General features: G+C 41.2%; 1 long non-coding RNA gene across 1 annotated transcript; it reads left to right on the top strand.

The window, feature by feature from the left end:
- On the top strand, positions 1-27,215 carry LOC138804340 (uncharacterized). The gene is made up of 4 exons (XR_011365223.1): positions 1-55; positions 5,084-5,273; positions 24,643-25,066; positions 26,838-27,215. It is a non-coding gene; the product is annotated as an uncharacterized lncRNA (long non-coding RNA).
- The last annotated feature ends 455 nt before the right edge of the window (positions 27,216-27,670 follow it).

Genomic DNA, 27,670 nt, shown 5'->3' with positions numbered 1-27,670 from the left:
AAAAAAAAGAACAGGAGGAGGAAGAAGAGACAAGGATAATAATGACTGCCCATGTGTGAGTCTTTGCTCTTCAGAATTAGGAACAGTGTTGTGTTCTGTTGATTAACATCTCTGGTCAGTTTGGAGAATTTAGAACAACAGGAGTAGACACTTGTGTCCTAACCCTAGCTTATCAATAACTACTCTTAAACAACTGAGACTATTTAAACACATAATAAGTCTCTATATCTTTCCAGAAACTTGAGATCTTTAATACATTTTTAATCTGTCTTAGCTCAGTGACAAAAGATGTTCAGAGATTAGCAGCAATCATTGGAAAACATGTCCATCAGAAATTTAGAGGAAAGATTCCTAGGATAGGATAGATATAAAAGAAAAATAGTATTAGCAGAAAGGGGACATGATGTTTCAGACACCAGCATTTGAATTGCCAAGTAATACCCCAATGCCTAGTCATTTTTTTCCCTTTCTACACATCTTTTTTGTCCAGCACTGTCACACAGAACTTTCTTCAGCATGTATTCAGGGATTAGGTGGGTGTAATGCTGGAGCTGTTAATGGGTCATGATGAGGATGGGTATGATGTAGGCCAACCTTGTGAATACTGGATTACTGGAACCAGTCTCCAAGAGTCCAATATATATGATAGCACCCAAGTTCATTGGAAAAATATGGCAAAAGGATCACTAGCTCACTCTCTGGCCTTGTGGCTGCCACCATTAACTATCAACATAGCCCAAGGAGTGCTTTTGAGTGTGGTTTCTTAAAGTAGAGGTAGAGATGAAGAGCAGAGGTTGCTAGAGAACTTCATGGTTATTGCTTAGAGAATTCTTGACCGAAGTAGGACATAATGAAGCCAATGGATAAAAACTAAGGCGATCTGAGTGCCAGTGGCTCATGCCACTCAGGAGGCTGCAATCTGGGGATCATGGTTCAAAGCCAGCCCAGATAGGAAAGTTCATGACACTCTTATCTCCAACTAACAGAAGCAGCTCTGTGGCTCAAAGTAGTTGAATGCTAGGCATGCCCAGGCCCTGAGTTCAAGCCCTACAACAAAAAAAGAAAAGAAAAACTAAGGATAGAAGTCAACTTGGGGAATGATATTAAAGGCCCTGGACCTTCTCTTGCCTGCTACATCTACTTCTATACTTCCTAGTTATATAACTTATGGCTAGGCCAAATGGAATTCTTTTTCCATCACAGACAACCAGAAAGAATTGAGGAACTTGACATCATGTTCTTCCTCAACACTTAATGTGAACAGATCTACAGAAAGGAAAGCGTAGGCCTCAAAAACAAACTTCAGGGCTGGGAAGGCTCAGTGCTTGCTTTGCATACATGAGGCCCTGAGTTCGATTCCTCAGCACCACATAAGCAGAAAAAGCTGGAAGTGATGCTGTGGCTCAAGTGGTAGAGCTCTAGCCTTGAGCTGAAAAGCTGAGTGCCCAGACCCAGAGTTCAGGCCCCACAACCGACAAACACAAAAACAAAAACAACTTCAGACCTAGTGATGCCTCTCCTTTGGACTCCCCCAGCCCAGAGGTGGTAGCTCCTGCCTACACTTGCTTCCTCTGTGACTGAGAGTGTTCTCATGACTCTTTCATTACCTACTGATCAACTTCATTCCTAGTGAGTTCTTTCTGTTCATTTTTCTCTGTTTACATAACTAGTACAGTTTCTGACCCTGAGTGAAACAGGATGATAAGACAGCATCATGAAGCTAGATAGGAAAGGTACCTAAAACGTTGCCTGGCTGTAGCAAGAGCTCGGTAAATGTCAGCTATGTAACACAGACAGACTCAGAAAAACATTTAGACAATAACATTGAATGCAACACTATTGATTGTCACCTTCATTATTAATTTTGTGTGTTTTACTAGGAAAGTTAAAAAAATCACTACCAATTAAATCATGGCATGTTGCAGATTTTGAGGCTTATCCTGATATTAAAGATATTAAGATGTGACAAAGAGGCTGGGTGTGGTGGCTCACACCTGTAATCCCAGCAACTCAGGAGGTAGAGATTGGGAAGATCACAGTTGGAGGCTAGCCCAGGAAAAAAGCAAGACCCCACATCTCAACCAACAAGCCTGGGATGATGGTGAATACTTGTGATCCTAATATTTTGTGAAAGGCCGTATGTAGGACTAAAGTCCAGGGCTGGCCCCCACAGAAATGAAAGACCCCGTGGAGCACTGGGAGGCTCATGCCTGTAATCCTAGCTATTCAGGAGGCTGAGATCTGAGGATCACGGTTCAAAACCAGCCTGAGCAGAAAAATCTGTGAGACTCTTATTTCCAATTAACCACAGAAAACTGGAAGCGGACTGTAGCTCAAAGTGGTAGAGCAGTAGCCTTGAGTAAAAGAGCACAGGGACTGTGCCTATGCCCTGAGTTCAAACCCCACGACCAACAAAGAAAAAAAAAAGAAAGAAAAAGAGAAATGAGAGATCCCATTTGAAAAATAATAGAACAAACCAGATTGTGAGTACCATCCAACTGGCTGAGTGACTGCCAAGCAAGTTTAAAGTCTTGAGTTCAGAAAAAAAGTTTGAAAAAAAAGAGCATGTGTTAATGTTAAGGAAGCATATATTGAACCATAATGGATGTGAGGTAACCTTTAGATAGATCTACAGGCCTAAAGACATTCTTTATCCTTGGCTGTACTGTCGACATTAATAATGAACACACACACACACACACACACACTAGGAGAGGACAAGAAACAAGGACACTTCTGTCTAGACTCTTCTTGGAGAGTCATGGCAGGAGTGATTGGATATTGGCCCCAAGGAAATCCATTTTTCCTTTGGTTTAATTTGCCTGTCTTCACTGTGTGCTTAACTCCTTCACCCAGCAAACCCTTCTGGTTTTCTGAGCAAAAGCACCTGGCACACACGCCACAGGCAAATCCCAGGTCTGCTTTCTGCTCTAACACAGAGGGAATGAAAACATGCAGTGGAAAGTTTCCCTGCTTGTTAGCATGATTGGTGGTCTGAACTAAAATTATACTATACACAAAACACTGGAGGCTTTTATGCGTCATACATAAGTTTCAGTCCAAGTGTGTTTCTGGAGTATGGTTACAATCAGAAAAACAAGGAATGTAAAAATAACACCTTATGAGTCAATGTGCCTTCTGCTCAAAAATAGGTTCTTACTGGGACTGGTGTAGCCCAGCCCTGATCACCTTGGAGAAACAGCCTAGAAGAGACGACACAACTTGCAGATTCACGACAGCCTGGCTCTGTATCAAGTCATTGAAAACAGAGAGAGAAAGAGGGACAGAGACAGAAACAGAGAGGCAGACAGAGAGACAGAATAGGGAGAGGGAGGGGGAGAAGGAGAGGGAGAAGGAGAGAGAAAGGGGGAGATGGAGAAAGGGTAGGAGGGAAGGAATGGAAGGAAAGGGAGGAGAAAATGGAAAAGGAGGAAGAGAGGGGAAAGAGGGAGAGTTGGTAGCTTAGGAGGGGCAGAGCTCGGGGAAGCAGGAAGACAGGAATGGCTGAGAGGCAGATGGGCAAAAAGATTAGATGCCAACTTTTCTGAAGGTTTTCTTTCTAAAAAGTTATCTTCAAGTAGTTGTACAAAGGAGCTGCCATTTAACAAAGCAGTTTATGAATGTAATATCTTGATCAAGGTCACCCCGCCAACATTCTCACCCACCCTCCCCTCCCACCTCTGCCCTCCCTCTTCTTAATTTCGTAGGCTATCCATTGAATTCCTAACTGCCTTCTCCTCTTCTCCTCACTGTTTGCCTACCCCTCTCCCCTTGGCCTCACTCTACCCTTTTAAAGGGTGGAATCTGAAGGTTTTCCACGACCAGGACTGATTTAGGTTTTACACACTGACACGCCAGGGAAGACTACAGTCTGTTTCTCCACAATCACTCCTCTCCCCCAGAACCCCTAACTTGATTTGAAGGTGGAAACTTGCCATGAATTTTCCATGCTCTGTGGACTTCCTTCAAAGCCCCTGCTGGGTTTCTCTGTTTTGATTTTCCAGCTTTCTCCAGGGATGTGAGAAAGCAATGTTGGCTGAACATGAAAGAGTGGGGAGGGAGAGAAGGTGGGAAGGATGGGGAAAGAGGCTTCATGGGCCTCTAGAAATGGTTGCTTCATGGGACTTCGTAATTCTTAGGATTCCTAAAACAAATTACTGGCAAGAACACACACAGAAGATGTAGGTGAGGGAGTTACTCTGATCCAGAGCTATGTGCTGGATGTCCTGTTTCTACACACTTGTTAGGTGATCAGCAAGTGTGATAGACGTGTCAAGTGCCAGACATACAAAGACAAGTATGACAACTCTAACTTCAGGAGCTAACAGTCCAATCAATGTGTAAACAGTTGATCCAATATTTCCCCAAGGTAACAACAGTGTTGAAAATAAGACCCTACAGAACGCATAGAGCACAGAGTGAATCAAAAGAGCAATTGTCTTGTGAATCTCCCTAATCTCTCGCATAAGATAACTTCACCACTCCCTCCTTCAACCATGTTCAAAAAAGAATCAGTACAAGTAGGACAAATCTGTAGAGTCTAGTGGTTTTTTCCCCTTTCTTGCTATTGTTTTTACTTACAATATACTAGGTGATTCTTTTGTTTCTTTTGTATGTTCTTCTCCCACTGTAAAACCCATTTGTCACTGTATCTGATTCCACTGTCCTGCATCTTGTATATACATTTTTATAATTTGGGGAGGGGAAGGGATATAACAAAATGCTTAGATAAGGATACATGTTGACCCATTGTAACAATGAGATGTACAAGACACTATGTTGAAAACGAACTTTATAATTTTTGGGGGTGGGGGGAGGAATTGGGAAGGTTGGGGAGGGAAGGGATGGCAGGGGAAAAACAAAGGAGGAGGTAACAATGCTCGATAGGAAATGTACCCATTATCTTACTCATGTAACTGTAACCCCTCTGTACAGTATCTTTACAATAAAAATATATATGGAGAGAAAAAAAATCTGTAGAGTCACTGGCATCCACTGAGCTTCTCCAACCAAAATCTCCATGTACCAGATATTCTTCTATACCGCTAAGACTTCTTCACTCACAGTGTTTTTCTCTCTCCAGGTATATGTGAGCTGTCCTCCATGTTGGACCTCTCTTGCGTGCCTTTCTGAATAAGCTATTCTGAGACAAGCCCCACTCCAAAGAGTAACACAGTCCCTGCTCTTTTGTGCTCAAAGACCCATTGCATCCCCCAACCCCCCCACCCCGTACAACATAGACTTGGTGATCCAGGGAGCAGGGCAATGAGCAGGTGAGGCGTCACTAGAGATCAATGGCCATGGTATGCCCGGGCTGGCTGGCTCCGTTCACAAGAATCCATGATGGAAGTTGTGAGTATTTGTTAAGCCAGTTGATGTCCTGTTGGAAAGCACTCAGCAACACTACCCAGCAGAGCTTCTTTTCCTTCCATGAAGCCAGCTGTTACATTAACGAGTTTGTTGTTGAGGATGGTTTTTCTGGGGTTCAGGGAACAATGTAACCACATGGAGCAAAACCCACACAGGACATGCAGAAGAGGACAGGCAGCATTCTTTCTGATCCTGTGAAAGGAAAAACGATCTTGCCTGTTCCACACTCCGCATCCCCTAATACAGACATAAAGGGATGGAGAGGAAATGCTCTTGGCTTGGCAGGGCATCTGGCCACTGTTACTGCTGATCCCTTCTGCTCTGTGTGCCACACAAACAACCACAGTTAATACATTTGTGCTAGCTGTGGCTGTGTTCCAGAAGAATGTTATTGGTGGACACTGGAGTTTGAATTTCATATCATTTGTATATGTCACAAAATAGTCTTCTTTTGATCTTCTTACAACCCAACCACTTGTAAATGCAGAAAATGTTCTCAGTTCATACACAGAAGACTAGAGTTCCTTTGCAGGCAGTAGTTTCCTAATGCTGCCTTGAAGTATGATACACTGGGCCATGTGAAAAGGACGCTTGTCCCCACATCTCAAATGTCTGTGCTACAAGTGCTGTACTAAAAGCTGTATATACATTAACTTAATGTATATTAACTTTAATCTTTAAAATGACCCTAAAACGAATATTATTGAGGCGTAAAGAAGAAACCAATGTCAGTGGCTCATGCCTGTAATCCTAGCTACTCAGGAGGCTGAGCTCTGAGGATTGCAGCCTGGGCAGGAAAATCCAGAGGAAAATCCTTTTATCTTCAGTTAACAACAACAATAACAAAGTCTGAAAATGAGGCTGTCACTCAAGTGATGATTGCTAGTCTGGAGCATAAAAGTTCAGGGATAATGCCCAGGCCCTGAGTTCAAGCTCCAGGTCTGGCATGAACTAAAGAAATGAAACCATAATAATAGTCACTCTGAACATGGCTGAGCTGGACACATGCTTCCCTAAGTTGAAAGCTTGTACCTTTAGCCTATGCTGCCCATCTGAAACCCAGAAGCTGCTCTGCAGGAAGAATCTTGAACATTTGCTTCCAATTCATATGCTCCTCCTTTTCCTTCCATTGCTTACAGGGACCTCTTTTCCTGCATTCTTTGTGGGCAAAGGCAACCATGGTCTGCTGGCTAAAGCCATCCAATATACTTTCCCTACAAGAACAGTTAAGACATGCTAAGTCACACCAGCAAACTGTATCTCTAAGAACACTTAAAACTTCAACACCAGTGGCTCATGCCTATAACCCTAGCTACTCAAGAGGCTATTATCTAAAGATCACAATTTGAAGCCCGCAGGGGCAGAAAAGTTCATGAGCCTCTTATTTCCAATTAACCGCCAAAAAGACTGAAGTGAAGCTATGGCTGAAGTGGTAGAACATAGCCTTGACTAAAAAAAGCTCAGGGACAGGACCCAGACCTTACGTTCTAGCCCCAGGACCAGCATAAAAGAAACAAAAAAGAGAAAGAAAAGGAAGAAAGAAATAACAACAAACAACCTCCAGAAGTGCAAGTAGGCTGACCACCATTTGCAATTTGTTCCCAAAACTCAGGTCAAAAAGAGGCAACTGTGCTATCCTAGAGCAGAGCAGAGGACCTACCCTGCACTTGGTCCCTGAGTGACAAAGGTCTGATTCAGAGCAAATGCTCTGCTTTTCCATCCCTGGCAGAATAAGCTGGCAGTTCTGCTTCTCGATGCATCTTAAGGTGGAAGACAAAAGATGAATTCTTGGTAGGGTAAATGAGTCCTGGTAGGAAATTCCACTATTACGACATACACACACACACACACACACACACACACGTACACACCCATATATATATATATATGGGGGGTGTTTACATATATCTATGCAAGTGATACCCTGAATATTCAGAAACAAAAAGCAAAACAAATGACGAGATTTAATTATTCCTAGTATCATTTAAATGATTTCTCTAATTAGTTTACAGCTACTTTAGTGGAAAACGGTAAGCAAATACAAAATGTTAATATTGTTTGATATAGGTAAAATGGCTTGTTATTTACAGTTTTAAATGCCTGAAACAAACTGTATGATTGAAAAATAAGTGCATATAGAATTTTGCTTAGCTGGAAAGGTGGTCAGGGTGCTACACAGTGGTGGCTGGACAATGGTTTTCTATTTTGTGTTGTCACTGATTGCACACGATCCTTCATTGCCCATACATTTTACTCAGTTTAGGAATGAGCTCAATTTGTCCTTGCCAGTGAAACCACATTTAAAAGGAAGTTTAGCTCAACCTTGAAGACCAGGGCAAACATTCACTGGCTTATAGAGAAAGCAGATTTGTCAGCTTTGGGAATGGGAAGCCAGTTCTTTAAACAATAAAGTGTCCCATCTGCTTAACCTTGAAAAAGATCAAGCTATCAATGATGGAGTCCACGCTCCTGACGAAGAACCAGACATCAGAATGGAAGTGATGAAGGACACTGGCACCCATCCCTGATGGCTCACATCTATAAATCTAGATACTCAGGAAACTTGAGTTCAAAGCCAGCCCTAGCTAAAAAGTTTGCTAGACTCTTATCTCCAATTAATCAGCAAAAAAAGCCAGATAAGGCTTAAGTGGTGGAGTGCTAGCCTTGAGCAAAAAAAGAAAAAAAAAGCCAAAGCACAGAGCATGAGGTTTTGAGTTTTGAGTTTAAGCCCCAGTACATACACACAACCACACACATAGACAGAGAGAGAGAGAGAGAGAGAGAGAGAGAGAGAGAGAGAGAGAGAGAGAGAGAGAGAGAGAGAGAGAGAGAGAGAGAGAGACTGGCTAGTGTAGCTCACCAGCAGCCCATCCACTTCCTTTTTGGTGGACTATGAATGTCTGAAATTCTGGAGGGTAGTGGGCAACAAGTAAAATGGTCTTTTAAAAAGTCTGTGAGAAGTCAAAAGAAATCCTATGCCTAGATTGATGAAGTGTGCTACAATGAACTACAGGATCCTAAAATTACTGTAGTGTTTATAGCACTGATAAATTTGAAATGACTTGAATAGTTAGCAGTAGGGATTCAGATAAATAATAATGGTCTCTCTACACAAAGAAAATGTGAAGCCATTAACTAGTAGGCTATGGATCCAGACAGATATGGAAGGATTGATGCTTGTATTTTACCAAGTGGGGGGAAAAAATGTGTACTCTGATTCTATTTGTGTAAGTGAAGAGGATTGAATGTGTGTGTGTGTGTGTGTGTGTGTGTGTGTGTGTGTGTGTGTGTGTGTGTATCATAGGCTTCTCAGAGGTTGAAGTATTCAAACTAGTCATTTATAAGTTCTGAGCAGATAGGGACGCAGACAGAAGATAGATATATGTATACATACATATCCATATATATGTATGTCATTTTATTATATTATTTCTCCTCTAAATATAAAAAGCATATTCATACACAAACAAAATTTTTTGTAGTCTACTATAACTGCTCCCATTTACTAAATGAGTGCTTTTATCACCAAAGTTTTAACAAAATTTTATATAATGAATAAGATGCCCCACTCTGAGTGGTATTCTAATGTTCTTCCTCTGCCAATCCTATCCAAGTCTCAATACAAACTCCCTCAGCTATAATATCAGAATAAAAATGGCAAAAATCAAATTTTGAGGCCCTCTGAGCATGCATGCCTGACAAATGGCCTTGCTGACCCCTGGAAGAGGCATTGGCGTGGTTCTGCTCATTCTGCCCATCCACCCCCACAGTTCCCTCATTCCGACTTCCTCACAGGGCACTCTGCAATCTGGGTTTAAAATTCCCCAGATGCCACTAGGGGATGGTTGGGCCACTGCAGCCCAATGGCTTTGGTATTAGAGGGTGTGGCCTCTGTCAATCTCCATGTGGGAAGTATGGCTGATACTGCTTTATGGAGATATGGCTGCTCTGTGGTGGCTACTTGCCTGGAGAGTGAAGGCTCCAGAAACAGTGATGCAGCAGTTGTGGTAAAGAGTGTTAGTGATGGAGAACAGCAATGTCAGGGGTAGGCAGTCCACTAAGCAAGGGCATCTACAATACAGCCCAAGGCCACAGCAGTGCTCACAGGGCACCAACCTCAGAACTACAAGCAGAAGTCATGACCTCATGTCTACAGAGCCTGTCCCAGACACTGCATGCAGGTAGTGAGACGTCCACATGCAACCATGCAGAGGTTCTCAGGCTCAACACACGCAGCTGAGGTGACCTCAGGGATTTAGCTGCTTCTTCCACGTTCTCCTATGTGCAGGACTGCCACAGACACGGCATACTCAGAGCTCACAAACAGTCACCCTGGGGAAAACACGAGAGAGTGATCAGTGCGGATCAGAGCTCACAAACAGTCACCCTGTTCTGCAAGCCATGTGACCTAACGCTGTCATCAGGGCATGAACACAACAAACTATTGGTGAGGAGTTAAATTCATTCCAATTCTTACCAATAAACCAGTTCAAGAACGTAATAGAGTGAGGGAGAATTTCAGAATGCTATGAGGAGATGGAGATGGGGAAGACTTACCTTAAGAACAATGAAAGAACCACGAGGCTAGGGAGGTTCATTTGCTGTTTCAATACTATAGCTTCTAGAAGAGTTCTGATTCAAAATGGACCATCTCTAAAATATTTGCTGAATGAAGGACTAAAAGTATAGTTTAGGGTCTAGGATGGGCTTCCCTAAGACATGATGCTTGAAACAAACCGTGGAAGATGAGCAAGAGTTAATGAGGACATGGTGGGGGATGGTGGTGGTGGTGGTAAGGTTTTAGTTATGATAGTGGTGATGATGGTTTTGGTGTTGGTGGTCATTCTGGTGTTATAGATGGTGGTGCAGACAGTATGATGGTAGTGACGATTGTGGTTTGGGTATTGGGTTGAGTGTTGGTAGTTGAGTTGGTGGTAATGGCGATTATAATGGCAAAGGTGGTGCTGTGATAATGGTAGTAGTGGTAATGGTGTTGTGGTGATCATTTTGGGTGGGATTGGTGATGGTAATGATTGTGTCATTAATGGTGGTGGTTTTGGTGGTGATGCTGCTGCTAGTGATGAGGATGGCGGTGGTGATTGTGTTGGCAACTGTGGTGGCAATGATTTGAGTGGTGCTAGAGATGGTGGTGGCTTGGTGGGTAGAAGCTATCCCAGGTCAGGAACCGAGGATTGGCATGTGATAACAGAAACAGCTGAGCCCATTTGCAATGAATGCTGGCTCTTCCTCTCAACACTGCCACCAAGACCTAGTTCTGACCTTTGAAGAGTATCATGGCCATAAGAAGCCCTGTAGCACAGGGCAGGAGACAAAGTTCCCATATAATGCATGAGCTGGGAAGCAATTTGGATTGTAACATAGTGAAAAGGGGAAAAGATTCAAATCATAAAGACCTGAATTTGAATCCTGTCTCTTAACAGCTAAGAAATATGTGCAAGTGAATTAGCTTTCTTTAGTTTCTTTACGAGTAAGGGTGATGATACTAACTTTGTAGAAGTGGTAAGAAAAATAGTATATTGTATATAAGATAGATAACAAAAGATATATAATTTATGATGCCATGATAGCAGCTACGCACTGGGATTCTCTCTTCAACCCTGAGAACTTGCCTCATAGTGGTCATGTAAGCATAGTAACACTTAGAACAGTATCCGGCACACACAAAAAGTATACAGAACAGTTAACTATTGTCACATTAATATCCCCATTTTACAGACAAGGAGACCGAGAATTAGAGTGTTTAATTCACACACGTAGTAAATGGTTGAATAGGGATCAAACACAGCCCTCAAAAATCCTTGGCCTCTCTTCATTCTTGGCTGTCTTTCCTCCTTTTTCTCTTTTCTCCCTGTCTCCTCCCTGGAGGAGTGAGCAATAATGAACTCCATGAAGTCCTCAAGTGCAGATAGAATAGTCATCAAGAAGAAGGAATCTAAGAGTTCCTCTGGATACACTCTCTCTCTCTCTCTCTCTCTCTCTCTCTCTCTCTCTCTCTCTCTCTCTCTCTCTCTCTCACACACACACACACACACACACACACACACACACACACACACACACACACACACACACACACACCTTCACAAACATTCTGGTCAAATGTAGACAGCAGGCCATAATTACTGTAACATCCTAAAATGACACAGCAGAATACATCCATCTTACTGCTGCATTCTGAACTTTCATGACCAGTACCAGTAAATGTCATAAGTTTTGTTTAAAACTGGAGATCATTTCAATATTTTTAAAAAATACTGAGTTATTTCTTCATTTTGCCTTGAAGAAATGGGAAAATTCCATTACAGTGCCGACAATCACTACCTATTTATCACAAACTGGGCAGAATCAGGGTTGTTGAATTATGAGTAATCACTGGAATTTTACTTTAAACAAAATAAACCCAACACATGAATTTTCAAGGGAGAAGATAAATCATTTGAAATAGACAGATGGGAGCCTGAAACATTTTCCCTCCCTCCCTCCCTCCCTCCCTTCTCTCTCTCTCTCTCTCTCTCTCTCTCTCTCATCTCTCTCTCTCTCTCTCTCTCTCTCTCTCTCTCTCTCTCTCTCTCTCTCTCTCTCTTTCTCTCTCTCTCATTTATGTTCCAAAGAAGATTTGCTCATGAGAGTCATCTGTTTACTGAGTCCAGGAATTCTCTTGAGGTCTCTTAAGGATCTTGTTGAAGGTGCAGTGATTCAGTAACAGCCCAGATGGAGGAAGAGCCCAAAGTCCCCGAACTAGTTTTTCCCAGGCTCCTGTTCCTTTTCTCCCCTCCCCCAGCTTTTTCCATTTTTAACGCTGGGATCTTCTTATAACACATGGGTTTTTCAGGGACCTTCCTAGCCAGATATGGGAGGATTTATTTTACAAGATATCTAAATATCTTGGGCTTTCAGCCAGGCACAGAAAAGGCTTCTGAAACAGTGTGGAAACAAGCAGACCCAGAAAGAAAATGAAATCCCCAATGGCCAGGGATTCCTGGCCAGATTTGTAGAAACTTTACCCCCACTCTCAGAAAAGTGCTACGAGTTTGAACCTTTAACAAACACTGATGCTGAGGGCCAATCACTGTCTCTGTCTGTCTCTGTCTCTGTTTCTGTCCCTGTCTGTCTGTCTGTCTCTCTCTCTCTCTTTCTCACTCTCTCACACACACAGAATATGAGAAAAGAAAATGGAATTTAAATTGAGGGTAGTCTGCATTAATGATTAGGCAGGACTTCAGGTCTTGATGGAATTGTATGATAAATTATATAAACAAATTCTAGAACAAATCCAAAAGAAAATACAAGATCTATTTTTCAAGATGGGCATTATAAACTAAGGAGTTTCTTATTTATCATAAAGGGATATTTCCAGCTTTGGACAATTATTTAAAGCAACTTATAAATGGATCCTTCCATCTAGTTAGGACACCCCTCCCTTCTCCTGAATTGAAGCTCCATGAACAATGAAAGGTATGCATGAGAGAGGGGAGGGAGGGAGAGTTGAATTACTATCTAGATATATGCATACTACATGTCCTATTGATTTTCTGGTAACTCAGCACTGAATTTTGGCAAAGCACTCTGGGAAATTCCAGACTTATATATGCCTTTCTGGAAGGTCATGATGAGGATGTGTAGAGATCAAACTGTATTGCAAACAATTCCAGGATTCTTTCTTAAAACAGAATGCTTTCTACAAGCATTATTTTTCCTCATCTTTGGACAAGTACTTTTCATTCAATTGCTAGTATTTTAATTTTACCTAATCCTTGAAATACTCAGTAGTAAATACTACAAGTGTTGCCACTAGCATTCCACAGAGATTCAGAAAGCCACACTAGATAGATGGGTGGTGGATGAGAACACAAATGCTGAATTTCACAACCCTCAGTGTAGTGTGAAGCCCATTAAACATGATCATTTCCTCACCTCTAGCAGTCAGGAGCAAACAGTGCTTTGCTTGACTTTAAAACCTCCTTAAATATATAAAGATGCCATAGCTATACTATTTAATTTTGTTTAATCTAGCACAAACTTATTTAGCCTATTCAGTAAAGAAAATAAGACAACCTTATACATCCTGCATTAAAAAAATTAAGCACAACCTAAACTGGGGATAATAAGTAGACTGAAAGCTAAGGAAAGTGCATCTTTTACCTTTCCCTGCTTCCCCAATTCCATGCATTTTATTTCTGTTCCTTAAAACTACAGTTAATCTACACTAGTATTGCCAGTACCACTACTAAAACTCAATCATAGAAAACAGGAGCACATGCCAGTGTTCTTTGCCTGTAAAAATGCATATTAGCTTTGCTCTTTAGCATTTGGAATTACCCAACGTTACCACACTGCTAGCAAAACCAGACAGGATGTAGAATTCAAATCCCTATGGCAGGCCCAAAGGCTACCCATTTTCTTACTCTTCCCTTTCTTTAAACTGTTAATTGAAGTGTGCTCCTTCTCCTGCTTACTTGCATCCCAATAAGGAAATTTTTTAGAATGTCACACCTCCATGTGAGGGAAAATTTATTTTCTTCATAGCTGTGTCCTGGTGGTTAGAAGGTAGTGAATGCTCCAGTCTCAGGGCTCGTTTGGAAGGTCTGCTAGCAGTACAGTAACAAAGGAGTTCCAATCATAAGGCAACATTGTGTTTTCTTGGTGAGAACCCCTGGTGCAGAGGTGCAGAGGTGGTATACTTGGAGCACCCCTTCCAGAGCATTCTCACCTTGAGAGCCACTTTTGTGGCCCCTGTCTTGCTTCTGCCTACCTCCCATCTTGGTGTCCCCAAAGCCCCCAGGTCACTGAGGTACTCACTGACAGATTCTGTTGATAGTCTGGTGTGGGCATGGGAAGAGCAGGGATTGAGCTCCTGTATCCTGACATCTCAGCAAAGACACAGCAGCAGCCATGCCAACCTGTGCTAGCTGCACTGCACCTTTCAGGGCTGACCCAGCAGGAGCTAGCCTCCGACCCACACCTGGGTCAAGCCAAATGCATGCTGGTAGGGAGTGGTGCCTTAGAGGACTGATTCCCAGCTAGTAGCAGAGGACATGAGGAGGTAGAATCGTTCTCTGTCTAAACATCCAAACAGAACTTGTCTATATTTAGATGCCACACTTTTCGTTTTGCAAAGGTTTCCATACATCAGGTGGCTGGTCTGTCAATGATTATGTATTAAGTGTGTCTTTTGAGCTTAGAGATCAAAACTGTTATGTCCCAAAGAATAAAGCACTAAGATCTAGCAGCAGCAGACTGCTGAACTGGAAAATGTGCCTTCAAATGATAATCCCAAGGGAAAATGGCTAAGTAATTCTTATACACTCAAGAACTTCTTGATGATCAGCACTCACATGGGTACCCAAGAAGCTCTAGGTGAAACTTCTCACATGAGAACTATGACTTTGATGGGTATAACTGACCTGACACATTTAGGGTTTAACAGGTAGGTAGGTAGATAGATAGATAGATAGACAGATAGATAGATAGATAGATAGATAGATAGATAGATAGATAGATAGATAGATAGATAGATAGATAGATAGATTCAATATATATATCATATGTATATTGATATCTATAGATTCTTTTTATATCTCTATATCTATAGATCTCTAGATATCTAGAGATCTAGAGATATAGAATCAATGTTATTGTTTTTTGGTAGAGAAGGATCAGTTTCTTGATAAGGGCTACTTCCTGGAACTTGCTAGTGTTTCCTATTTTCCTACTTCTTATACTTGTCTTGTGAAGCCTAGTCCCTGACAAAGTTATGTGTTTCATTCCTGGTCTAGACATTGCATGTAGGAAGATCTGTCTTCTTCCTTTTAGAGCATGCTTCTATGAAGATGGTAAGAGAGTTCATACATATATTGTGATGTACCCAGAGATGTGATTACTGCAAGCTGTTTATACAATTCTCTTTCCCCTACTAGACCGAGGACTCTTAAGGTCACATAGATTAGTCATGGTAGTTTAACTGCTTAAAGAAGTCTCAAGTCAGTGACTTTACATCATAAAGGTTTATTGTTGTCCTTGTTGTTACTTTTTTTGTTCTCCTGTCATAGTCCAATGAAGTCATTTAGACATGATTTATACCACAGTCATTCAAGGTTCCAGTCTCTCCCATCCTGTGATTTCCTCCTCCCTGAGCAGGTGGGAATCTTTCACCAGGGTATCAGTGTTCGGCTGGTAGGTAAGGGGAAAAGAGCCCATGTAGGATTGTGTGAGAGGTTTTACGTTATTAAGGATCAGGACTGGAAGTGACAGATACCATTTCTATTTATGTCCTACTGTGCAAACTCAATCACACACCCCACCAATAAAAACAGGGGAGGTTGCCAGCCATCATACACTTTCCTTCTAATGAACTCCTTCCTGAAATTCAAGTAGGCATGCGATGTGCACAGGGAATGTCAACAACTGTTCTGTGAGCCCTCTTGCCTGCATGGGAACTTCTCTCTGTGCTAAGGTGGAGTCCTGGCTCTTCAGCCTCACTGGATCTGTGACCTTGAGGAACTTACCTAACCTTCCCTTAGTCTGTTTCCATCTAGCTACGCATTGGGAAAGAATAGGAAAACAGCTATGCTGGCTTTGTCTCTGTTACATGGATGATTACGGTATTTTCTCTGTGTTTGTGATGACCAACATAGATCTAGTCATTAATAACCTACCTCATTGATATTTTGTGAAATATTTATTTCCTAAATAAGTATTTCCAAAATGAGTAAAATAAATGAAATTAGTTAATTAGGATTTCTAATTAAAATAAATGAAGTTGATGAATGTTTGATTTCTGTAGCCAAAGGAAATTCCCAATCTGGTTAGATTTAGATGAGGAAAAGAGGGCTTGTAGAAAACGAGAATTCAAGTTGGCTGGAATAGTTGATCTGTGTCCTTTGATCCAATGATTACAAGGATAATTAGAGTGCAAAACTAACCATTCTGTACTTCATTTGCTTTTCATCTCAGTGAATTTCTTCTCTCCCTATTAAATTCCTTTCTGCCTATGTTTGTCCATTTTCCAAAGAATATGCCAAAGTTTTCAAAATTCTGATCCTGCTTTTCCTCTGGTGCCATCAATGGCCTTAAACATACTTCTACCTTGCAAGTCATTAGTGGCTTAGCAGTGAATAATAAACTTCAGCTGGCTCTCTGACAAAGTAAATACTACATAGACCGACACTGCAATGATACATCTTCCTTACATGAAGGCAGTGAGAACACAAACATAGTGCCCACTATCAGAGCTGTAGATATCCCTCTTCATCCACAAAGTAGGAAGTGGAAAAGTACAATAATAGGATGGGCCTGGGGATGGATATAGGGTCCAAGGACATGACCCCAGTGACCCATTTTCTCTAACCAAGCTCTGTCCTCCACAGACCTGTCAGTGGTCTATTCAAATTTTCAATCCATCACAGTCCTGGTAATCTAATGGAAATGCCCTCACAGACACACCCCAGAGGTGTGCTTTAGTCATCTCCTAGGTGTTTCTCTTCCTCTTAATCAAGATTAGACTTAACCACTCTCCACCTGAGCGCTAGACTACATGAGAGCCAAAGTCGGGAGCTCTTGATGTCAAAGAATGAAATCAGTGGCTACTAGTAAGGGTTGTGTCATCATTCAGGTTTGTGTGGAGGTAGCACCAGACAGTATCAAAGCTAATGTCAACATAGTGATTAGCAGATCTCAGGTAAATTAGTCTTGTTAAAGGATACTTTAAGGAGATAAAGCCAATGGATCTAAGAATCGAAGTTCTCACCCTGGTAAGTCTGAATAAACACTAGACCATGTTCAAGTAGGAATACCCAGTGCTGACTGGAATGGGCTGAGCTCATGGCTGGCATACACATCTAGAGGAAAATGAATACAACATCTAAGCCTGGATTCTCCCGCTTGCTCTCCTACTTTATGTTCTGCTTCACTGGTCTTTCATAAGAATTCTACTTATGTGGTTTTATTACAATACTGTTACCTAATCTAATTAAACATGTCAACTGGAAACATGAAAGCATTAGGAACATACTTCCGAATTTCATATATTACTTTACCCACAAATGGCTAATGCATTTTGGCCAATGCACAAAATGTTACACTTGGCTTCAATCTTTACCAAATGTTGTGTAACGCTGAAACCAGGTTTTTAGACCCCAGGCCCAAAGTCCAGGAATCCCAAGTTTGCTCTGGCCATATGCTTACTCCCAGAAGCCAAAGAAAAATTCACTACATGGCAGCCATGGGAAGACAGCACTTCAATTCATTTTAAGTCATCTTTCAAGGTACAAACATGGGCTTCAGGTTCAATAAGGGGAACTGGGGGCAGAAGGTGAGGACATTATGCGTGCTAAAACAGTCCCGAGTCACATGTGCGGCCTGCTTGACCATTATCTGTTTTTGTTCTGAAGAACTTCTCACTTTATTACTGGAACAGAACAGGGACACAGAGGTCACCTGAATTTTTGGCTGTTTCAGATAAGTAGAAGGCTTGTTTGGGGGTAGTTTGCCTTCCATATAAGATGGTTATCACAGAAAGTCTTCTCTTTCCTCCTGGAAACAAAGTGATTAAAAGGCACTACAGCAGAGAATAGCTCAGATCAAAGGTCACAGATTCAAAGGTGGGGAACTTGCAGTTAATTCACAGGACCCAGCAAAAACATCTTTTAAGTTGCCTCTGAGAAAATTTGCACTACCCTGGATCATACTCGGGGTCACTTGGTAACTGCAACAATAGCACCAGTACCTTACCAACAGCACCAGTACCTGACCCACATTGCAAAGCAACTGTGCGTGAGCCAGTTGGATCATTATCACAACTCAGTGTGATAGAGAGTCCTTTGTTGTAAATCCTATTTGGCAAAAGGGAACACAGAAATGATGCGACTGTCCCAAGGTCATCTATTTATTATGAGGGAGAAATGGAGTCATAAACCCAGGCCATTGTCTACAAGCCTTTAATCCTTTCTGTTCTCTTCATATATACATCTTGAGTCTATTAAATCATATTGTTTTATTTTCCCATTTGCTCAAGAACAGAATCTTAGGTGAACATCTGGATACAATATTCCTCCCATAAACTCTTCAGAGTTTGTTCATTTTAATGAAGGGTTTTTGTCAACAGTGTTAACCCCTTGGATTACCTCTCAGGGAAAGAAAAGGCAGGACAATACAAGCTTAAAAAAGACCATTGCTGGTTTGTTTTTAAAACTCAGGGAATAGAAGTTGCATCACGTCATTCTGCAAAAGGAAGCATTTATAATCGAGATGAACTTTAAAGCAACTTTATGTGTCTTTAAGCACTAGCCATTTCCAGAGTCCAGAAAGGAAAAAGAGGCAGACATGGGGGAAAGCAGAAGGGAGTGTTTGCAGTGCTCTAAACAAGCATGAACAGTTGAGGTAGACCCTAGAAGTACTGAGTCTAGTGTATTTTCAGGGACAGGGCTAGGAGGAAAGTCAAGAGAATCAGTCCTCTAATGGTGAAATCAAAAGTTAGTCTAAAACAGGTTGTGTTCCTGGGAGATGAGAGCACTGATTATCAAGTTGAGCAGCAAAGGAAAATGGCTGAAGCCAAGATCTTTGTCTTAAGCTGTTTGTGTTCCAGCATAACACATCCAGGGATACTCAAGCCAGGACTACAACCTAGGCAATCTGGCTCCAGAGTCCTAGGCACTAAATGGCACAGGCATCATTGGTAAGAGTTTTAAGTAAGGTGGCAATTGGGTGCTTAGGGGGTGGGGGCGGTGGGGTGGTAGGTTAGACACACACCATTTTGTCTAGATGAAATTAGGGAATCTTCAGAAGTAAGGAAGGCTTTCCAGGGATATATTTAATCTGAGTTTAAAGACTAGGAAAATTTGATATATGGAAAACAGAATGTGAATGACAGAAAATAGTAACAAAACAAAACAAAAACCCTACAAAACTAACACCTGAAATGTTTAAAGGAAAATGAAAACATTTTTGTTTATGTGTATAAAAACCTAGGAACATTAGACCTGCATTCAGCCTAATCAGGACTCTGAACTACTACATCATTCATTAGGTCCTGGATTCTCTCTCTCTCTCTCTCTCTCTCTCTCTCTCTCTCTCTCTCTCTCTCTCTCTCTCTCTCTCTCTCTCTCTCTTTCTCTCTCTCTTTCTCTCTCTCTCTCTCCATATATATTTCAGCCATGTTGGCTCTTCCTTCAAGCCAGGCCTCTCCTAGCAACAAAACAGTTGTAGCTGTACGGTGGCTGGGAAGCCTCTCTAGCACGGCTTTCTTAACCATTGCATCAGACTCTATACTGTGCAAACTTGTTTTGACTATATTCTGAAGAGAGAAGCTTATGTGTAGAAACAATAAAGCAGCTGCCTATATATTTGGGAGTTATTTTGGATGTTTGGCTGTTTTGGAGTTTTTTTGGGGGGGAGGGGCAGAGGTGGAGGGTGGAGGGCTTAGTGTTTATTTCTTTTGTAGCTCCATGAATTGAACTTTAGCTTTGTGCATGTTAGACAAGTCTTCTGCCATTGAGTTACAGCCCCATGCTTGCTTGTATGTTTCTGTACCTTAGTATTAGAATATCTGTTGTCAGTAGTTTGGTTTACCTTCATACATGCCAGCTTCAAGAAACTCTGGCTTCTGTATATTTATGAGTTGATAAGAACTATCAATATTGACTCAATATTGTTATGGGTCAGCAACCTTAAATTGTTCCAGGAACTCCTTCCCAATACGAAACACACTTAGAGCCATTCAATGGAAAATAAAAAGATGTCAAAGCACCCACTGTTAACAGAGGAAACTACCAAGTTACTAGATTATTTACTAAGTAATCTATACTTGAAATAAATTTGTAGAGGTAATAGAGCCAATTGCTTGAGCATTTAGACTTGATGAGTTAAAACTAGGCTTTAAGAATTTAGAATTGCTCATGCCTGTAATCATAGCTACTCAGGAGGCTGAGAGCTAAGGTTCATGATTCAAAGCCAGCCCAGGCAGGAAAGTCTGTAAGACTTTTGTCTCCAATAAACCACCAGAAAACCAGAACTGGCACTGTGACTCAAGTGGTAGAGTGCTAGCCTTGAGCTGAAGAGCTGAGGGACAGCACCCAGGCCCAGAGTTCAAGCCCCATGACCAACCAAAGAAAAAAAAAGAATTTAGAATTGATGAGTTCTAAAAATTCTGTGCAAGCTAGGACTCCACTATCAATATCTTTGATAGCAGACCTTTATAAAACGAATGTCTTTATTTAAACACATAAATATCTCTTTTATTTAAAAATGAAGGAGATAAAAAAAGCTCTTCAAAATATGCTATTTGGGCTTTAGGATTATGTGAGATGAAAGCAATATGTCGTAGACAAAGGAAAAAGGTTGCTCCCCTCTCCCTATTTGCCTAAATTGACATACTTCACTTTGTAAAACACTTAACTACCCTTCCCCACACTCCTACTAGGATGAGCAAAACAACCCATAATTTGTCAGATGCTTACCAGACTAGAGATGGTACCAAGATAATCAAGCATATCAAACTTTATAAAAACAACTCTTATCTTCCATTAATTTTCCCCATATACATTTACCCTCCCCAAATTACCACCCACCAGCATACAAACCCTTCCTCCTCTCTGCTCATCATTTTCCATAGTTTATCACTCTTGATTAAAATAGTATACAACCTTGGAGGCTTGTATACTATTAATACTATTTATTAATTGTATACTATAAATACTATTATAATTCTGTGAGGCTGTCCACATGCATACAAAATTAATTCTTTTTTTCATCTTCGTTTGTAGGTCTTTTGTAGTCCTTCAACAATTCTACCTAAGGGTAGAGGAAAAAGCTTCCCCCAACCTTCCTGAGGAGAATTACATATTCCAAAAGTTTGCTTATATGCTTACTAGTGTATACTCAATAAATGGCAATTCCTTCAAACTCAGAAAATTAAAAAAAAAATTGAAAGTACAGATATTATCCTACATGTATTTCTGGCTAGGTGTCCTCTTTAGCAGCCCATGAAGAAAACAACTATTATTACTGGGTGTTTGGGGGTATTGCTGTTGCTTTGTGGTACTGTGATGAAACCAGTACCATAAGGCCTTGTGCATACTGGACAAGTATGCTACCACTGACCTACATTCCAAGCCCTTTGTTTCGCATGGTATTATTCATATTTAACATTTATTAGGCAGATAAGCCACCAATGTGAGGAGGTAGTGATACTATTCCTATTTTACTGATGAAGAAATAAAGATTTAAGGCCAGGAGCCAGTAGCTTATACCTGTAATCCTAGCCACACAGGAGGCTAAGATTTAAGGATAATGGTTCAAAGCCAGTCCAGGTAAGAAAGTCTGTGAGACTCTTATGTCCAGTTAATCACCCCAAAACCAGAAGTGGCTCTCTGGCTCAAGTGGCAGTGTACAAGCCTTGGACAAAAAAGTTCAAGTGCAGCACCCAGGCCCTGAGTTCAAACCACAGGACCAGCACCAGAACAACTACAATAAATAAATAAATATCCAGAGATCAGCAATACCTTCTCCAAACCTATGCAGCCCAGTTGATTAACCCTTGTCCTTCCTCCCTGGTGATGGAATTAAAGATGGGACATAGAAGAAAAGAATGGAGGTAATGAAAAAAAATCAATAGAGATGGGCTGTTGTTGAACAATATTTTACTTCTAGCATGCTCTTAACTATTTGAATGAATGTTTAGCATGAAATAAAATTTAATGAACAGCTAAAGAAGGCAGTCTTTCCCCTGACCATGCCTTTCAACCATTTCGATAGTATCAGAAAGGCCTAACAAATAACAAATGTTAACTTCCCAGTCATTTTAGCTACAAGAACTCTTCTGTTAGGTAATCCCATGAAGTTGCCATTGTGCCACATTACACTGAGTCTTTCATCTTTCCCCTGTACCATCTAGATGACAGACCAACTGGCCAAGTCGATCGCCATCCTTTTCTACCCCACAGTTAATGCAGCTTGAAGGCTTTGTTCTACGAGCAAGGTCGGATGGCATATTTATACAGTGAAATCACTTGGAATTAAATGTGATCGCTTTTGCAACCATTCTGCCCCAAAGCACATTTATCAGAAAGTAGGTTCTGCTTTGTTCCTTTCAAATTCTCATTTCCATCAGTCAAGCACAGAGCTCTGGAAGATTAAATTATTTGAAACTATTTAAATGTCATTTGCTGACACTATGTGGTACTTTTCCTGGGCCAAATGGTTCAAGTTCATTCAGATTAAGGACTTCCATTAGCAGTTAAGTAAATTCTTTGGTGTCCTTCACCCTGTAATCAAAACAAATGAGGCTGTGACCCTGGACTGCAATCTGAGAAGCCTATATAAATGTTAATAGAGAGCCCCAAAGTTACTTCCAGTTCACTGGAGAGTGATTCAAACAAGATCCAGCTTTGCTTATAGTCCACAGGCTGAGTCAAATTCCCCCTTACACCACAATTTAGTAAAAGTAAGTTCTGTGAGAAACAATTACAGTTTTGGAGAACTGAGATAGATTATTTGAAGAGGCAAAATGATCATCACTCTTGTATGTTCTTGAAATGGGGAAAGGACAATCAGGTATCTCTGTTAAGACTAAGCAACTAAATCCTGATTTCTACGTTGGCTCTCCTCTGGCCAAAACCCTTTCCACAGAGTGAGCTCATCACCAAGACTTTTCTACCCTCCTTCTCCAGGCCATCACCAATGGCCAATAGCAAAGGCTAGGTCCTGCTTGATCCTCCCTGTGTCAATCCACCCAAAGGATGCCATTGCCATACACACACTCCTAGACCTGAAAGAGGTACCATCTTTGCTAGTCTAGTGGGGAAAGCTGCATGCAAAACTTCTTTTCAAATAAGTGATGCATAACCTGAAGTCCAGTTCATTTGCAGTGAGAACCAAAGCCACCAAATCAACTTAGATGCCAGTTACAATATTTGTTCCCTATAAGAAACTCAAGTCAGACGGCAATCAAGAAGTCCTCTTGGCATATACAGAGTCTGAGCTAGGAGAGTTAAAAGCATAATTCATGCATCAGGTTGGTATATTGAGATATCAATCTCCAGGTTAAGGATACACCTCTCAGTGGACCAATGTGTATAATGTCATCTTGGCATCTTCTCTTATGAACAATGCTAAACACTAAAGGATGAGTTTTTAATCTGAATCCTCTGTAGACCATCCCTACTTGTTTTATGAGTCATAATTAATTCCAGTGATTAATCAAACCTTTCTTTTCCTTGTAGACAAGATTTGAATGTATTTCTAGGCTTTGTCTTTCCTTGTGTGAAAGTATGCCTTTTTAAGATGGAACTGTTGGAAAGAGAATCAACATTCATGTTTTATTAGACTTAATACTGGTAGCAAGCTTCTAAGTAAGCCCAGAGTCACCAATATGCCATAAGAAGGCTCATGGCTTTGTGTCAGTATTGTGAGAGATATTCCTATCTCTAGCACAAGGGAGGCAGAAGTATTAATATCTTCTCCTAAAATTGTTGAATAATACAGACAGATGCCTATTATTACCAAATAGAGACTTGTACAAGAACAATGAGGTAAAATAGTCAGAGAAAATTGCTTCTGAGGAGTAGAAAGGTGTGCAGAAGAGGACTACAATTTAAGTATAATCCTAACAGTTCTGTTCAGTTTCTGAAACTATGCATGCATACTGTACTGATAAAATATTTTTCTACATTGAACTTTTCCCAACTCCATGTGTGTCCAAATCAATGCATTGGGAAGGCAGCATTACTCATTCTCTATCTGCAGGCAAAGAATCATGGCATCTTCAACCTTACCCACCCTGCAATTACAGCCCTTTATCCCCTGTAATCCAGAAAAGCACTGTATCTAGGGCAGCAAATTCCCCAGGGCTAGGGTGACTATGAAGGTCTATTTCCAATGTTTCTGGCATTTCTGCACACACATGCTTCACATGCAGAAGATATCATTGATGGCATTGTTGAAGGAAGAATTGGTGCCATAACACTGAAATAATCTGCAATAACAGATAACCATTGGCAATAAGACACTTTGTTTTTAAAGGGCTGTACCCATTCAACTGCTCCCAACTATTATACATTTGTGTTCTACATGAAGAAGAAACTGCAAAGCTGGGAAATGTTAAGCAATCCATGCTTTTTAAAGATGAGTACTAGTCCCTTGGGAAAGCATACAGCGCCCCTCACAAACTCATTTGTACTTCTTTGCTGCTTATTTTCACATACCCGGCTTCACATAAGTAATAAAAGACTTTTATTTCTCTCTGTGTTTATCCTTTAGTTACACACCAGATGCCTTACCTGAAATTTGAAGACCGGGGAGAGGCTGTTCCAAACAAATGTGCCAAAGCTCAGAGCCAAGGAATTCTCTGAAGACAAAGGTTTTAAATCCGGATGAAACAGAGAGCTGATGAATGTGGCAGGATGATCAGTAACTAAATTCCTTACTATCCTCTGAGACGAAGATGCCGATAGCACAACTTCTGGCTGGTGATCTGTGTTGCTTCTAATACCAGAAAGCTCTGGGTGGGGTTGGAGACCCACATGTGGAGAGAGCCAAAGGCTTTATGAGCTCTCCTGACCCACACAACCAGGCATCCCTTCAGCCTGGTCTGTAGCGCCCAACAATCCATTCAAGGCTTCTTCTCTTCCTTTCTGCACCCCCAGCCACCACACCCTCACCCCAGGACAAATGGGGAAAGAAGGTAAATGTGGTGGCTACTAGAGTCAAGTGAATCAAATGGATGTCTCCTGTGGGACTGTCGTTCTGTTGTCAAAGAACTGGTAGGAGCCAAGAGTGGCAGAGAGCGTGGTGATGTAGCCTTGTACTTCTAGTCACAGAATAGGTCAGAGAGGACTGTGTCCATTTACCAGCTCTCCGACTACCTGAGTCACGGTGTGTCTGGTCATTATGTAGCAAAATGCCTGCTTCACAGTGGAGGCTTTGTAATTGATTACTGATGGACATAGACATCACTTATTCTAATCATGACCACTAATAATCGTTGAACCTTTAAATAGATGCTGGGCCCTGTTCTGAGTTAACTATTATCTTTTTTTTTTTTTTTGATGGTTGTGGGGCTTGAACTCGGGGCCTGGGCGCTGTCCCTGAGCTCATCAACTCATGGTGAGCCCTCTATCCCTTCAGTTTTCTGGTGGTTAATTGGAGATCAGAATCTCATGGACATTCCTGCCCAGGCTGGCTTTGAACTGTGATCCTCAGATCTCAGCCTCCTGAGTAACTAGGATTACAAGAGTGAGCCACTGGCACCCGGCTAACTATATCTTTTAGTGATAACAAATTTCATACTATCTCCTTGTAATGTGTAAGAAAATAAAAGCTCAGAGAAGTAACTGGCCCAAAGTCATGTACTTAATAAAACAGAGAAGCTGAGTAGTCAGATGCCAATGGCACATCTTATAATCCTAGCTACTCTGTGAGAGATTCTTGCTCCAATTAATCACCAAAAAGCCAGAAGTGGAGGTGTTATTCAAGTGGTAGTTGTGAGCAAAGAAGCTAAATAAGAGCAGGAGGGATGAGGCTTGGAGTTTAAGCACAGGTACTGGCAAGAAAAAAAATAACAATAAAAGAGTGTATGGTTTTTACCCACTACACTTTGGTGAACTTCTACTTTGTACTGTAACCAGCCTCATTTGATTAAGTTATTGTCAATGAGAAGCTCTTTAATCTCTTGATCCAATTTTACATATTGCCTATGTTACTGCTCATAGTTTGGTCTCTGTATTTATCAATACTTGAGCCTCCACATATCAGTAAGAAGTCTGTATTTATAATTAAGATACCAGAAAGAAGGGATTTTGCACCTACCTGTGGATGGTTTAAAGTAAGGAAGAATAGCAAATATGTTGCTCATCAGCAATGAAAAGCAACCACTTTCACAAGATCAAGCAGTAGGAATAATGTGGTGTGTTGATGACCAGGCTCTCTAAAAATAGAAGCCTGCTATGAAGCCATTTCCCTAAGAAGTGTCATAGACCAAGAATGGACTTGTGCTCAGGAGGTCACCATTGTGTGGGAAGGAAATTAAGGCTTGGATTAGATGGTTGAGTGAAAGTCTTGCTGACTGGGCAGCCCAAGGGTAATGGTTCACCTTGCAGAACTTGCCTCTGTTGAAGATGGAGATGAGCCACGTACCTCATATGTGTGTGTGTGTGTGTTTGTGTGTTTGTGTGTGTGTATGTGTTGTAAGGATTGAAGGAGAGGGTGTAGGAAACATTTAACAAACTCTAAAAGACTTTCTCCTCAAAATGGGTTGAAGGTCAGCAGCATCAACCTTATCCAGGGGGTTGTTAGTAAGATCAATTTTCAGGCCCATCCCATTCCTACTGAAAGAGCATCTGCATTTCACCACAATTCCAGCTGGGTTGTATACATGGATATGTTTGAGGAACCAGGCTGAAAGGCCCTACATGAAAGTAGCTTGTGGTAATTTGAGGCATATTTTCTTTTCATAGACTTCCAAGGAAATACAACATGGCCAGATTTCAAGGACTGGGCCTTTTCGGAAGTTTCTTCCATCATCCTTCCTAGATCCTGACGAACTCACCAGGTGTGAGGGACAGACGCCAACTATACAAGTGGATTTTCCTCTTCTCAGGAAAGCACCGTTTGGGAGAGTTGTTGCCTTATAAAGTCCTTCCTCATTTTTGATGAAGGAGAACCAATAAAATTTAAACCACATATACAGTACTGTTGTAGCCCTGGAGAAGACTGTTAAATTTGAGGCTAAACCTCAGAAGCAGCCAAAGTGCCGTTGAAGTGGATTTTAATCTTTCCTCTCCCAGTGCCTGAGAACCACCTCTAAAGAAAGCAACTCCAAATAGGAGGCTCCTTGTCATAAAGTTCTGTTTTATTAAATTCCTGTTATGTATGAGAAATCCATAACCATATTTCAAGAATACCTGTTGAATATTCCATTTGCTTCCTTACTGCTCTGTGGTCTTTAATCAAATAATTAACCTATAAGGATTCCAGGAGATGGATAGGTAACAATGTAAGAATACTTTGACTTTTGGCTAGTTTAACTTCATTTTAGTGTGTGTGTGGGGGGAGGGGGTCATGCACACACACACACACATACATCATGGTGCTTCATTTTCCTTGTAGTTAATATCTATTTTAAAATCAACCATGAGGAGAGGAGAGGAGAGGAGAAATCAAAATGGTGGCACAGTAGTGATATGGATTAACTGGAGCTCCCTCTGATCAAACTAAGGAACAGGCCTCTGGCACAGAATTCTGCTTCAAGAGACCACAACAAACAAACTAGAGCTTGTCAACATTTGGC

Source organism: Dipodomys merriami, unplaced genomic scaffold, assembly GCF_024711535.1.
Source record: "Dipodomys merriami isolate MVZ:Mamm:240054 unplaced genomic scaffold, mDipMer1.0.p SCAF_10, whole genome shotgun sequence".
Taxonomy (NCBI): Eukaryota; Metazoa; Chordata; class Mammalia; order Rodentia; family Heteromyidae; genus Dipodomys; species Dipodomys merriami.
This window is presented reverse-complemented; position numbering and strand designations above follow the sequence as displayed.